Source organism: Myiozetetes cayanensis, unplaced genomic scaffold (assembly GCF_022539395.1).
Source record: "Myiozetetes cayanensis isolate MyiCay16 unplaced genomic scaffold, myiCay2020 scf1, whole genome shotgun sequence".
NCBI lineage: Eukaryota > Metazoa > Chordata > Aves > Passeriformes > Tyrannidae > Myiozetetes > Myiozetetes cayanensis.
This window is the reverse complement of record NW_026086604.1, coordinates 686,033-698,758: the sequence shown is the minus strand read 5'-3', so window position 1 is coordinate 698,758 and position 12,726 is coordinate 686,033. Positions and strand designations below refer to the sequence as shown.

Here is a 12,726-nt window from a genome sequence, read left to right as displayed (position 1 = left end):
TAAGGAATATTCTAAGATATATTACTCCAATTATTCATCCATAGGAGATAGAAGAATAGTCTTACCCAGTCACCTAGCCCATCAAAGTCATGGATTGAGGATTACAGGGCTTTTGGAGGTGTGGGAGAAAAGGCTAAAGAGGGTTGTGGACTGATTTTTGGGGCAAGTTTGGTGCCGTGAGATAGAAAGAAACTGATGTTGTGTTCCCTGCCCGTCCACACGCTCATCACAACAATTCCTGACCCTTCTGAGTGCCCTCTCAGCTCTACAAATTCCCTGCCAGTCTGTTCTGGGAGAGAAAATTCCTTCCCAGCATGAAATTTGGCAGCTGCCTCATCCCTGTGCCTGACAGAATGAATCACCAGAGTTAAGTAACAAACCCATTTATACATCAAGACACCAGCACTGTCCAAGCCCAATCACTCCCGTGCTTTTTTGTTGTAGATTCTGCTTGTGCTCATCTTGTTCCCAATCTTTTGTTCCATTCTTTCTTCTCCCAGTAACTTCTGGATGTTTTGCAAAACAGTGGAGAAAAAAAACTTCAGGAGGGGGTTGGGATGCTCAGCAGAGGCAGAGAATATTTCCCAGCCCTCCAGAAGGGCTGTTTACTACTAATTTTATGGAGTTTCTGGGAAATCTCTCAGGGAACCTCACCAAAGCATGTTTGGCAAGAACAAAAGGCTTGTTAATGAGGTAGTGCCACCTGGTTTGTGTATTAATGTCATATAAATACACTTACAAACCCCTACACGCTTTAAAGCACCTGCTATTTTTACAAATAGTTTCTCCTGTCTTCTTAGTGCCCGATTTATTCCTCTGCTCTATTGACAGTTATTAAATAAGCGATTCCTGAGCGCTTTTGGTTTCTCCTTCAGTAAATGAAGTCTGGATGGGGTTGAAACGGCAGTGGGTGATCCACAGGGAAAAGGAAATCTGGGGAAAGCACAGGGAAAGCACTGGGAGTTTGTGGGGGCAGAGCAGGATCTGCAGATGCCATTAAGGGAAGGAAAAGCAGCAGGACTTTCCCACGGAGCAGGGTTGCAATATTCAGTAATTGGTACAAAACAACTTCAGGGCGAGATTGTGTCTCTCAGTGCTTAGATCCAAGAGAAAACACCCAGACTGGGAGCTCTCCTGGTGTCTGGCCAGCCTATGTCCATGCAGGACACAGCCAAGGACGTGGCCAGTGCCCTCTGTTGTAGCTGAGGTGCCCTCAGAAAGTTCTGCCTCAAATATCTTCCTCCATCTGATTGATTTTTCCCATCACTCCAAGTGAAATACGGTCAGGATGTTGCCCAGAGAAGCTGTGGTTGCCCCATCTCTGGAAGAGGTCAAGGACAGGTTGGATGGGGCTTTGAGAAGCCCAGTGGAAGGTGGGTTTCCATGGGACACCTTTAAAGATGACCTTTAAAGTCCCTTCCAACCCACACCTTTCTGTGATTCTCAGATCTCTGGGGTCTCTCTGATAACACAATCACTACAGCAAACACTAAAGCATTTTGCTGGTTCTATTCTATGATTAATTTTCTCAGAAAATGGTGATTTAAACTTGAAGAGAACCGAAATCCTAGGTGTGGGGTTTGTTCTCTCTGTCTCTCCCTCCCACTGACTACGTGGGGGCTTCTCCCCCAGGGCAGATTGAAAATATCCCTCTGGATCCAAACAAGTCCTCTTAGGCAGCAGCAGGACCACAGCCCGAATCCCCTCCATGCAGGGTTCATTTTCCAAGGCCAGCAGAGCTGTTATTCAGCTGGAATTCCTAAGAACCAAACCTAAATAAAAATTCTAACCAGCTCCTGGAGCCACCCCCTTGAAGGACGGACTAACAATCTCAGCAGCTTTTAGACATCAGGAGGGAGAGGAGAGGGCTGTGTGACAGGCAGAGTTTGGCAGCTGGGCTTCATTAACTCTGCTTTTCAAAGAGGCATTTCTGTCCTCGGAATAACAATGGAGTTATCCCAGGCCTCCCATCCCATCCCCTTCACTGCCTCCCCTCACAGCTATTGCTGTAGGTGCCGACAACCCACAGTCCCCTCCGGGCCATTATCTCCTTCCTTCCCTAACACATTAAACTGCCATCAAAGAGGAGCTTTGCAAACATAGTTTGTTGCCTACTGGAGCCTCACATTTCAGAGCTGCTGCTGCTGCTGCTGCTGCATATTTTGGGGGATTTTATTTTCAAGCAAGTCCGTTTTTCCTAATGTGCTCACTTGGGGGTCTGCTCAGCTGGAGGGGAAATGTAGCCAAGCAACATTCCTGCTGGGAGATCTTTAGAAACCTCAAGAAACCTTTCTTCTTTTTTTTTTTTCAGAGGCAGGAGTTCCATGTTCTTAATGAGATCATTTTTGGAGAAGTCTGGGGAAAGAGCAAAAAAAAAAAAAAAAAAAAGAGAGAAAATAGCGACAGGAAAATAGAGATAATCACTAAAAATGCTTTTCAAGTAAAGCAGGAGCTCGCTTGGTGTAATGAGACAGAAAAATTTCCAGAACCCTAAAGGAGGAACATGGACTTTATCTGACACATCAGAGCCAAGGCAGAATGTGGGGAGCAATAAACATCCAGACCCTGCAGTGGATGTCACTCCCCTGGGGCAGAAGGTTGGAGAAGGAGTGGGGAAATAGGACAAAAATCCCCCTGTGGCACCGTTTGGTACCAGGACATCTGCAAGGCAAACGAAGGCTGGAGATGGATTGGATGTGCTGGGTTGGATGGAGAAGGTCACCTGTCTGCACCTCCATGTGGGTGATGCACTGACCACATGAGAAAGGAGTGCACTCAGCAGGAGTGGTGAATCCACATGGCCCACAAAGGTCTGGTTCTGGATCTGGATCTGGATCTGGATCTAGATCTGGATGTGGATGTGGATCTGGATCTGGATCTGGATCTGGATCTGGACAGGCTCCTTGGCTGTCGGGATGAGCATTTGGTGGGAGATCTCATGGAATCCCAGGATGATTTGGGTTGGAAGGGACCTGCAAGATCATCCAATTCCAACCCCCTGCCATGGGCAGGGACACCTTCCACTAGCCCAGGTTGCTCCAAGCCCCATCCAACCTGGCCTTGGACACTTGCAGGGACTGGGGCAGCCACAGCTTCTCTGGGCAACCTGTGCCAGGGCCTCCCCACCGTCACAGCCAAGATTTTTTTCCCAATATCCCATTCCATTTGAAGCCATTCCTCTTTGTCCTGTGACTCAAGGCCCTTCTAAACAGTCTCTCTCCATCTTTGTCATCACCCTTCAGGTCCTGGAAGGCCACAATTAGGTCGCCCCAAAACCTTCTCTCCTCCAGGCTGAACAATCCCAACTCTCCCAGCCTTTCCTTCAGCCCTCTGATCCTCTTGGTGCCTCCTCTGGACTCTTTCCAGCAGCTCCATGTCCTTCCTGGGCTGTTCCCCAGGGTGGAAGCAGCTCTGCAGGGGGGGAGTCTCACCTGCAGAATGGGGCAGAATCCCCCCCTCACCCACTGTCCACGTTTCTCTTGATCCATCCCAGGATACAAATGGATTTCTGGTTTGTGTGGATGTCATTCCATAACCTTGGGAAGCTGCTTCTCTGTCTCAGGGCAGATGGGCATTTCAAAAAGCACATGGAAAGATCAGCCCGGATCAGACACTGTGTGAAGTAATTCCTTGTTTTTTCTTTGTTCCAGGCTTGTCACTTGCTCATTCCCACTGATAATCCTTAGTTCCTACATCAGAAGAATCAGTAAGCAATCAACCCCTAACAACTACTCCCTAGATCCTATAATATCCTTCCTTTCACTCTTTCCTTTTCCTGACTGGATAAACATTGATAACCCAGCAATTCCCTCTGTAGAAGTGACTTTATTAATCCCTTCCACTGGTTAATTTGGGGTTTTTTTCCACATCCTTCCTGGGATGAGGACACCAAAAAAATCCCTCCCCCCCCCAAAAATAAAACAAAAACAAAACAAAAACCAAACCAAAACAGGCAGTCATGAAGATGTGGATGAAACAGGAGTTTTTTTCAGGAGGAATGAGGGCAGGTGACGGAGGTCAAGAGGGAATTCACACTCTACAGACCCCTTGGGTGCAAAGGACACCCAAGTGACCTGAAGAAAACACCCAAAGGAAATCAAAGATGAAGCACAAGGGCACCTACTAAAAAGGTTTTGGCACGAGGTTAAAGTGGGGACAGAGATGGAAACAGGGAGGGAAATGAGTGTCGTGAGGACAGGGCATTTTCCAGCAGGGAATCACAGGATCCATCCATGTTCCTGCCATGACAGTGGAGAGGCTGTCAGGGTAGTTTTCCCAAATCTCTGCATTTTCCCAGTGCAACACTGAGCTGAGGCTCAAAAAAAAAGCAACATCTGCTAAAAGCTCCGAGTTTGACCTGCCCACAGGGCAGGCAGAGCAGGCATCCCAACGTCACCCTTGCTCCCACTTCCTTCTCCCCATGGCAGAGCTGCCCACGGAGCTCCAGCCCTCAGGGCTCAGCTGAGCCAGAAAAACAGGTTCAATGTCTTCCTTCTTCCATGAGGAAAAGTCTGAGCTTCCAACTTCTTCCACGTGGCACTTTCAACAGGCAACACAAGTCTGACTTCTCATGGCTTTGCTCGCAGAGTTTCAGTTCTGCTGTTTCACCAGCTGAATAATCCAAGTTCCCAGCAAGTCAGCTCCTCCAATTCCTAATTTAACTGCAAGGTAGCACTTCCTTCAAGGCTTGTTCTTTATCAGATCCTTCGCTTCAGCCTCTCCACCAACACTGCAAGCATTTGCAAAGTGCTACAAACTCAGTAGGGAATTTTGCACCCAGCTGAATATTTCCAGCAAGGCAGAGTGGGCTGGCAAATACCACAGTTTCCATGTTGGGATCATTTCCTCCCGTCTGAGGAAAGCTGGTGAGAAGCAGAACAGCTTTGGTTTCTGCTTTCCTTGACAAGGAGAAAGCTGGGGAGGCAGGAAGGGGACAGCTGGAAGGGTGGAGCTGTGTCACAAGCCAGCCAGGACCCCACACAGGCAGGTGAAAGTCCCTTCCAGGGCCTAAAGAGGCTCCAGGAGAGTGGAGAGGGACTGTGGACAAGGGATGGAGGGACAGGACACAGGGAATGGCTTCCCACTGCCAGAGGGCAGGGTTAGATGGGATAGTGGGAAGGAATTTTTGACTGTGAGGATGGTGAGGCCCTGGCACAGGTTGCTCAGAGAAGCTGTGGCTGCCCCTGGATCCCTGGAAGTGTCCAAGGCCAGGTTGGACGGGGCTTGGAACAACCCTTGGGATAGTGGGAAGTGTCCCTGCCCATGGCAGAGGTTTTGGAATGAGATGATCCTTAAGGTCCCTTCCAACCCAAGCCATTCCATGGTTCAAGCATCCAGAGACAGAGATGAACAGAGAGCTGGAGATGTTCCTTCCAAATCCTTGAATATGGCACAAAGGGGATGAACTTCAGCCACACTCAGGTGATCTCCTGTGGAACATCTCCAGGGGCCTTTTCCAGAGAGAAGGATCATCAGCCTGACCCAGGTAGGCACATTTTACTTCCCTGAATGCCTGGTGCTTTTTGAGGATGTTCTTCTCAGCGGTGCCCAGTGAGAGGACAAGAGCCAAGTGTCCACTGAGCCAGTTGGAACCGTGAAAGAATGAAAGCTCTTCCTGTTCCAACAGGTTTTAGGATAATTTGAGCTCCAGCAGGGCTGAAGTAGCTCAGCTGGGAGAGCGTTAGACTGAAGATCTAAAGGTCCCTGGTTCAATCCCGGGCTTCAGCAGGCTTTTCCTGCCTTTTTGGGTGTCCAGGGCTGGCATTCCAGGACAACAGAGACAGGGACAGGTACCAGAGGGACCAGCAAAGGGCCAGGAGGAGGATGAAGGGACTGGAGCATCTCTCCAGTGAGGAGAGGATGAGAGAACTGGGGCTGGCTGCCCTGAGAGATGGACTTCCCATTCTTTGACACATTTCAAAGCCACCTGCATGTGATCCTGGACAACTGGAGGTGTTCCTGCCTGAGCAGGGCTTTGGCCCAGATGATCTCCATGAGGTCCCTTCTGACCTCAACCAGTCTGAAGCAGGGACACAGTTTTACAATTCCAAGACATCAGCAAGATAGTGATAGAAAGGGATATTATTTTCTTCCTTCAATACCTGTTCCCAGTCCTATGTCCTGGACTGCCCTGAGAAGAGGTAGGAAGGTTGACCCCCCAGTTGTTTGGCTGTGCAGGAAATCAAACCTGTTTTTTGGCATAAGAAATAAAACCCTGTAAAAAGAGTTCATTTTAATCTGAATCACAACTGACCTTGAAACGAGGCCTCTCCCGAAAATGTGCCTTTTTCCAGGCTGTCCTGGTGTGCCTACCTGCTCCTCACAGGGTAAGAGGTCCACATGTCAGAGCTGAAGTAGCTCAGCTGGGAGATTGTTAAACTGTAGATCTAAAGGTCCCTGGTTCAACCCTGGCATTCAGCAGCGTTTTGGGAGTTGGACTTGATGATTCATCCCTGGAGGTGTCCAAGGAATGACTGGAGGTGGCACTCAGTGCTCTGGGCTGCTTGACAAGGTGGTGATGAGTCAAAGCTTGGACTTGATGTCCTTGGAGGTCTTTTCCAACCTGAATGATTCTATGATATCCTTTTGGGTCTCTTCCAGCTCAGGATATTCTCCAATTCCATGACTTTTAACGAATCTTAGTGTCCTTCCCTGAACCTTCCCAACCTTGCCTTTTTAAAATTAAAATTATTCAATGTGCCGATACTCCAAAGAGTTCTAAACTGAGTAACTGTGCTTTGTCTTTGCTTCTCTGACCCTTTCTGACTAATTCCTGATCCATGGAGACCTTCAGGCAAACAGCAGAGGCAAAACAAAACACGAGTTCCTTGTTTTCAAAATAAAAAAAAAAGAGAAGTGAAGCTTTGACTCCCAGTTTCTCAAGGTCATCATCCAATCTGTTCCCCACAGCAGGGCAGAGACTCTTCTTTCCACCTTTCACTCGGGTGGTGCTCTGGACATCAAATTCTCACATCCTGCAGCACTTCCAGGAGGTGAATTCCCTGAGCAGGACGTGAATGATAAGTCGACAACATCATCATCACCTGCCTGAGCCTTGAAGGGACACCGTGTCCTGATGGGAAAATGCCTCTGCCAAGGGCCACCACTCAAATATAACACCACAAAGGGAACAGCTGCTCACCCAGGAGGGACCTTTGCAGACCTGATGCCCTCAGGCAGCATCTTCTGACCCGAGGATGCACCGGGTTAAATTAGCTTCTTATTCCTCACTGTCTTGGCCTGGATCTAAATTGGGCCCCCTGGTCCCCAAATTGGATCAAAGCAGGTCACAACTCCCTTCATGGCCCATGTGCAGGATTAAATTATGTCACAGTGGGGCTGTCTTGGGCCTCGTTTTGTCATGGAAACGGATCTGAGGCGGTTGTAAAAACGGCATCCCTGGCATTGCCCTCAGGTTTGAGAGGAGTTTCCACACCCCGGCTGTGTAAACTGCTGTTTATGTGCTCTGACCTCATTAACTCACCGCAGAGATGAAGCTGGAGCCCCAGGGCAGAAGGAAATGTGATACCAGAGACACTGATCCTGAGTCAGAGAGCAGCAGGGTGGCACAGGGAGCAGGAGAGTGGCACAGGGAGCAGGAAGGTGGCACAGGGAGCAGGAAGGTGGCACAGGGAGCAGGAAAGTGGCACAGGGAGCAGGAGAGAGGCACAGGGAGCAGGAGAGTGGCACAGGGAGCAGGAGAGTGGCACAGGGAGCAGGAGAGTGGCACAGGGAGCAGCAGGGTGGCACAGGGAGCAGGAGAGTGGCACAGGGAGCAGCAGGGTGGCACAGGGAGCAGGAGAGTGGCACAGGGAGGAGGAGAGTGGCACAGGGAGCAGCAGGGTGGCACAGGGAGCAAAAGGATAGCACAGGCCCAGCACTCCAGCAGCTCTGTTGAACAATGTTCTGACCTGGTTCCACAGTCCTGGTCTAGCAGGTGTGCTGGAATAAGGGAACAAGGCTGGTGCTGGCGCTTGTTTGATGCTCAGTGCCCATCCACAATGTCTAAATGGGCCAACCTGTGTCCTGCCAGACAATGGCCAGGCACAGTTCAGGGAATAACAGGGCCAGGAACTATTCCTGAGAGATGGTTTGGACATAATACATCTATTTATGAAGAAAGGTGGAGATAGACTGGGTGTGTTCACCTGGAAAAGGCTCCAGGGACAGCTTAGAGCTCCTTCCAGTGCCTAAAGGGGCTGCAGGAGAGCTGGAGAGGGACTTGGGACAAGGGATAGAGGGGTGGGACAAGGGGAATGGCTTCCCACTGCCAGAGGGCAGGGTTAGATGGGATATTGGGAAGAAATTCTTCCCTGTGAGGGTAGGGAGGCCCTGGCACAGGTTGCCCAGAGAAGCTGTGGCTTCTCTGGAAGTGTCCCAGGCCAGGTTGGATGGGGCTTGGAGCAACCTGGGCTAGTGGAAGGTGTCCCTGCCCACGGCAGGGGGTTGGAACTACATGATTTTTAAGGTCCCTTCCAACCCAAACCTTTCTGTGAATTTATGATTCTATGATTTCTGTTCAGTCAGGGAGGGGAAGAGGAGAACAGATGTTCTCATGGAGGTGCCAGTGACATCTGGGCTTGGTCACCTCTAAAACTCCAGTACAAGGAGGCAACTGCAACGAAATTTCTTTGGAGCCCCATCCAGCTGTGGGAAAGCAGAGGAAAGGGCCCCACTGGTGTCAGTCAGGCCCCATGTTCACACTGCAGGACACAAAGAACTCCCCAGAGACCATCCCAGAGGGGCTGGGAGCAGCTTATTTCCCTCCTCCTCCTCCTCCTCCTCCTCCCAACAACCTGGTCCCTTCCTGGCTGAAACAGCTTCGGCTCAACCCTCAGTGCCAAAAGCTGCCGAGTTTCCCCGAGTTTGGCTGAGAGAAGAGTTAAACCTGTCCCAAAGAAGGGTTAAACGTGTCCTAAGGAAGGGTTAAGCCTGCCCCGAGCTCCCGGGGAGCTGCGAGGGCAGGATGAGGATGAATAAGTGCGCTGGGTGGGCGGCAGGAGCGGGGGCAGCAGCGCCTCCCGCAGCCCCCACCGCACACTCAGCTCCCTCCTCTCACCCTCTTCATGTCCCCACATCCATCAATCAGCTCCTGGCAGGTCCCAGGAACCGCCTTTTCCCCGAGTGCCTGAGCCCGCAGCTCTCCCCTCACAGACACAGTGCCCTTCAGTTGGGATTTTATTGCTTTTATTCCTTTTATTCCAGTGGTTTCTGCCTTTTTTTTTTTTTTTTTCTCTGAGTTCTTTCAGTCGTGATTCGCTGCTGCTGCTGCCCTTCTCCCGCATCCCTGTGAGCACCACCTTTCCAACCAGGAACGCTGGCAGGGATTGATCCACGCACAGGGATCGATCCACGCACACAGAGCCGGAGCCGTGTTTCACTGCCGGGGAGATGCAGGAGAAAGATCAAGCAGATAAAAGGATGGGAATCTCTCAGCGGGTGCTTAAAATTCTTTCCTGAGGAGGGGGAAAAAAACCCCAAACAACACCAAAACAAACAAAAACAAAATAAAAAACCCGAAACAAAACACCAAAAAAAAACCCAAAAACACAAACAAAAAAACCAAACAAGCAAAACCCACAAAACAAACAAAACCCTCCAAACAAACCAAAACACCGAAAAGCCACAAGCAAAACACACAAAACAAAGAAAGAAACCCAAGAAACAAAACACCAAAAAGCCCAAAAAAACCCAAACCCAAAACCTAACCAACCAACCAACTAAATAAAAAACAACAAAAACCACACCAAAACTCGAAAAAAACCAAAGAAACAAACCAAACCAAACAAAAAACCAGAATAAATAAACACAACCCACAACCAACCAACCAATTAATCAGATAAAAAACCACCAAAAACCTAAAAAAAAATCCCAAACAAAAAAATAAGCCCCAAACCAAAACATCCCCCCCAACCAACCAAACACACACACACACACACAGAACCCCTAAATGCCAGGAAATTTAGATTTTACTGATTTTTTTCTGTCACAGTGTTCATTCCCACGGAGTGCTTTTGCCATTGCTTTGTTTCTCAGAGGATCATAGAACGATTTGGGTTGGAAGGGACTTGGAATATCCCCTAATTCCAACCCCTTGCCATGGGCAGGGACACGTTCAACCAGGCCAGGTTGCTCCAGTTTATTTTAATACATGGGCTAACCTGCTTTGTCCCTCGCTCTACCAATGCCTGGCACGAGGAGAAGGCAATTTTTTATCCTCACCTCTCAGTTCCAACCCTCAGAAAATCGGGACAAGCCCTCTGGAATCCTTTGGGAAGCCCTCTGGGATCTGACAGCAGAGGTGGAGGCAGCAGCGCAGCCAGACAAAAAAAAGGCTTTGCCAGCCCTGAAGATTAATTTCCTAAATTACATGGCAGCTACGAGAGAGGAGGGAAGGAAAGGATTATTATCTGCATGCCCTGGGAGAAATAATCCTGCTGTAACTACTCCAGGCTTAAGGACATTAAGCTGGGTTTGTGCTGCAGGGCTGAGCTCTCAGGGGTGGAGCAGAGGAACACAGAGCTCCTGTGGGGCTCTGAAGGTGACAAACACTCCAGTGCAGGGCCCAGATTGGGATGGGAACCTCCCACATTTGCACTAAGAGGTGTATCCCACAGTCCTTCCGTCGGTGGGACACAGGAGGTGCCATCCAGAGCCTCTGAGGGCAGGATTAGGCTCAGCTTTTCTCATCCCAGCTGAGGAGGTGAGGTCGAGGTTGACCTCGTGGTAGGTGAAGGCTGAGTGGCACCAGCTATCCCTGTGGACTCCAGAGGGATCCTGGGATAACCAAAGGCTTCAGTGCTGAGAAATCCTGCCCCAAGGATCCTCAGGAAGCAACCCATGACCCAGGAGCTGCCCCTCCACGGAGGAGTCCTGCTGTTCCTAAAAGCTGAGCTTAGAGCTGCCTGCCCTAAAGTTGGAGCCATGGGGATATTTTGAAGAGCACGGGGTCCTTGTTCACCTGATGATCGTGATGTGACTTATCCAGTGCAATTGTGACCTGGGCTTGGAGCTCTTCTACCATGGAGCCAGGCTGGGAGAGCCAGGATTGTTCAGCCTGGAGAAGGGAAGGCTCCAGGGAGACCTGAGAGTCCCTTCTAGGGCCTAAAGGGGCTCCAGGAGAGCTGGAGAGGGACTGGGGACAAGAGATGGAGTGACAGGACACAGGGAATGGCTTCCCACAGCCAGAGGGCAGGTTTAGATGGGATATTGGGAAGGAATTCTTGGCTGTGAGGATGATGAGGCCCTGGATCATGTTTTCCAAAGAAGCTGTGGCTGCCCCATCCCTGAAAGTGTTCCAGGCCAGGTTGGATGGTGTTTGGAGCACTAGGACAGTGGAAGGTGTCCCTGCCCATGGCAGGGGGTTGGAATTCCATGATCTTTCATATCCCTTCCAACCCAGACCATTCCATGCCTCTGTGACTCATTCTATATGAGGATCAGGGCAGTCCTTCAACTGAGGTCATCCAAAAAAAACCCCAAAAACCCAGGAAAATTTTGAGTTAGGATTTATCTCACCATCTAAACTGTGCCTTAAAATGGGGTATGGAGATGTGCCATGAGAAAAAAAAACAAACCCAAACATAAAAAAAGTAAATAAAAATGAAAAAGACAAAAATTCCTCTCTCAGACAAATCAACTGTCCAAGACTTGCTCTGAACACCAAATGCTAAAACTGGAGAATGACAAAAGACTTTTTAGGTTTGGCTCAGTTCCTCAGAGTTACCAAAGTAAATAAAACAACCAAACCACCTTGGAAGGGTCGTGGCTTTAGGGTGTGTGGCTGATTAATTAAATGCAATTTAGGTTGTTGTTTGGGCTGTTAACTTTTAGGGCCAACGGGCTTTGAACAGCAAAGCCTGATTTTATTTGTGACTTCAGGGTGGGGGCTGGTGGGGGGAAAAGGAGAGAACGTGAAACTCAGCTCATTCCACGTGGAAGGAGGCTATTTAAATATGCAAATTGTGCTCAGAAGAGCAAAGAGAAGTAGGATTTTGGAGCTTCCTGCTGTCGTTCAGGAGATATGGAGGGTTTTATTCCCCTGCCCAGGGTGGGATTTAGGATGGGGAAAGAGTTAATACATCTCTGTCGGGTTTTGGGAGCACCCAGGAGGGAGCAGAGCTTGGAAGTCCACACAGGAGGGTGGGTGGATTTCAGTTTGGTTCCCAAGGAGTATTTACAGCCCAGAAAACACCCTTGGCAAAACTCTGCAAATCCAGGAAAGTAGTTCATGTGAAAAGTCTAAGAATCCAGCAGAGGAGTGAATTTAATTGCTATATAACATGTGAGGCTTTGAACTACACTTAGATCATCATTTTAAGCTACTTGACTTGTGCCACGTGGGTTGAAAACTTCTCTTGTGCTTCGGAAATTCAACTTGGTCTTCTAATCCCTCATTCCAAGCAACTGGGAATGTCTAGGTGAAAGTTTGCCCTGCTGAGTTTTGTTTCATTGGAAAAAAAAAAACAAAAACAAAACAAAAACAAAAGCAAAGCAGACCTGGGAATATTTCAAGTCCCAGGCAAGGAGCAAAAGGATCAAATTAAGAGTTAAAAGACTCTAGAAACAAATGGAAAAATGTCTTTATAAAGAGCAAAATCCCTGTCCACAGTCAGAAGACGCTGGACAGGTGACTCCTCCCAGAGGGATTTGGGTGGAGTGGGTTCCACATTCCCATTCCTTTCTCCCCCTGCCACGGGGAAACTCCTCGAGCCGTTGGGAATCGGT

The 12,726-nt window shown here is 49.2% G+C and overlaps 1 non-coding gene across 1 annotated transcript; it reads left to right on the top strand.

Moving 5' to 3' along the window:
- Positions 1 to 5,654: 5,654 nt before the first annotated feature.
- On the top strand, positions 5,655 to 5,727 carry TRNAF-GAA (transfer RNA phenylalanine (anticodon GAA)). The gene has a single exon. It is a non-coding gene; the product is annotated as a tRNA-Phe (tRNA).
- The last annotated feature ends 6,999 nt before the right edge of the window (positions 5,728 to 12,726 follow it).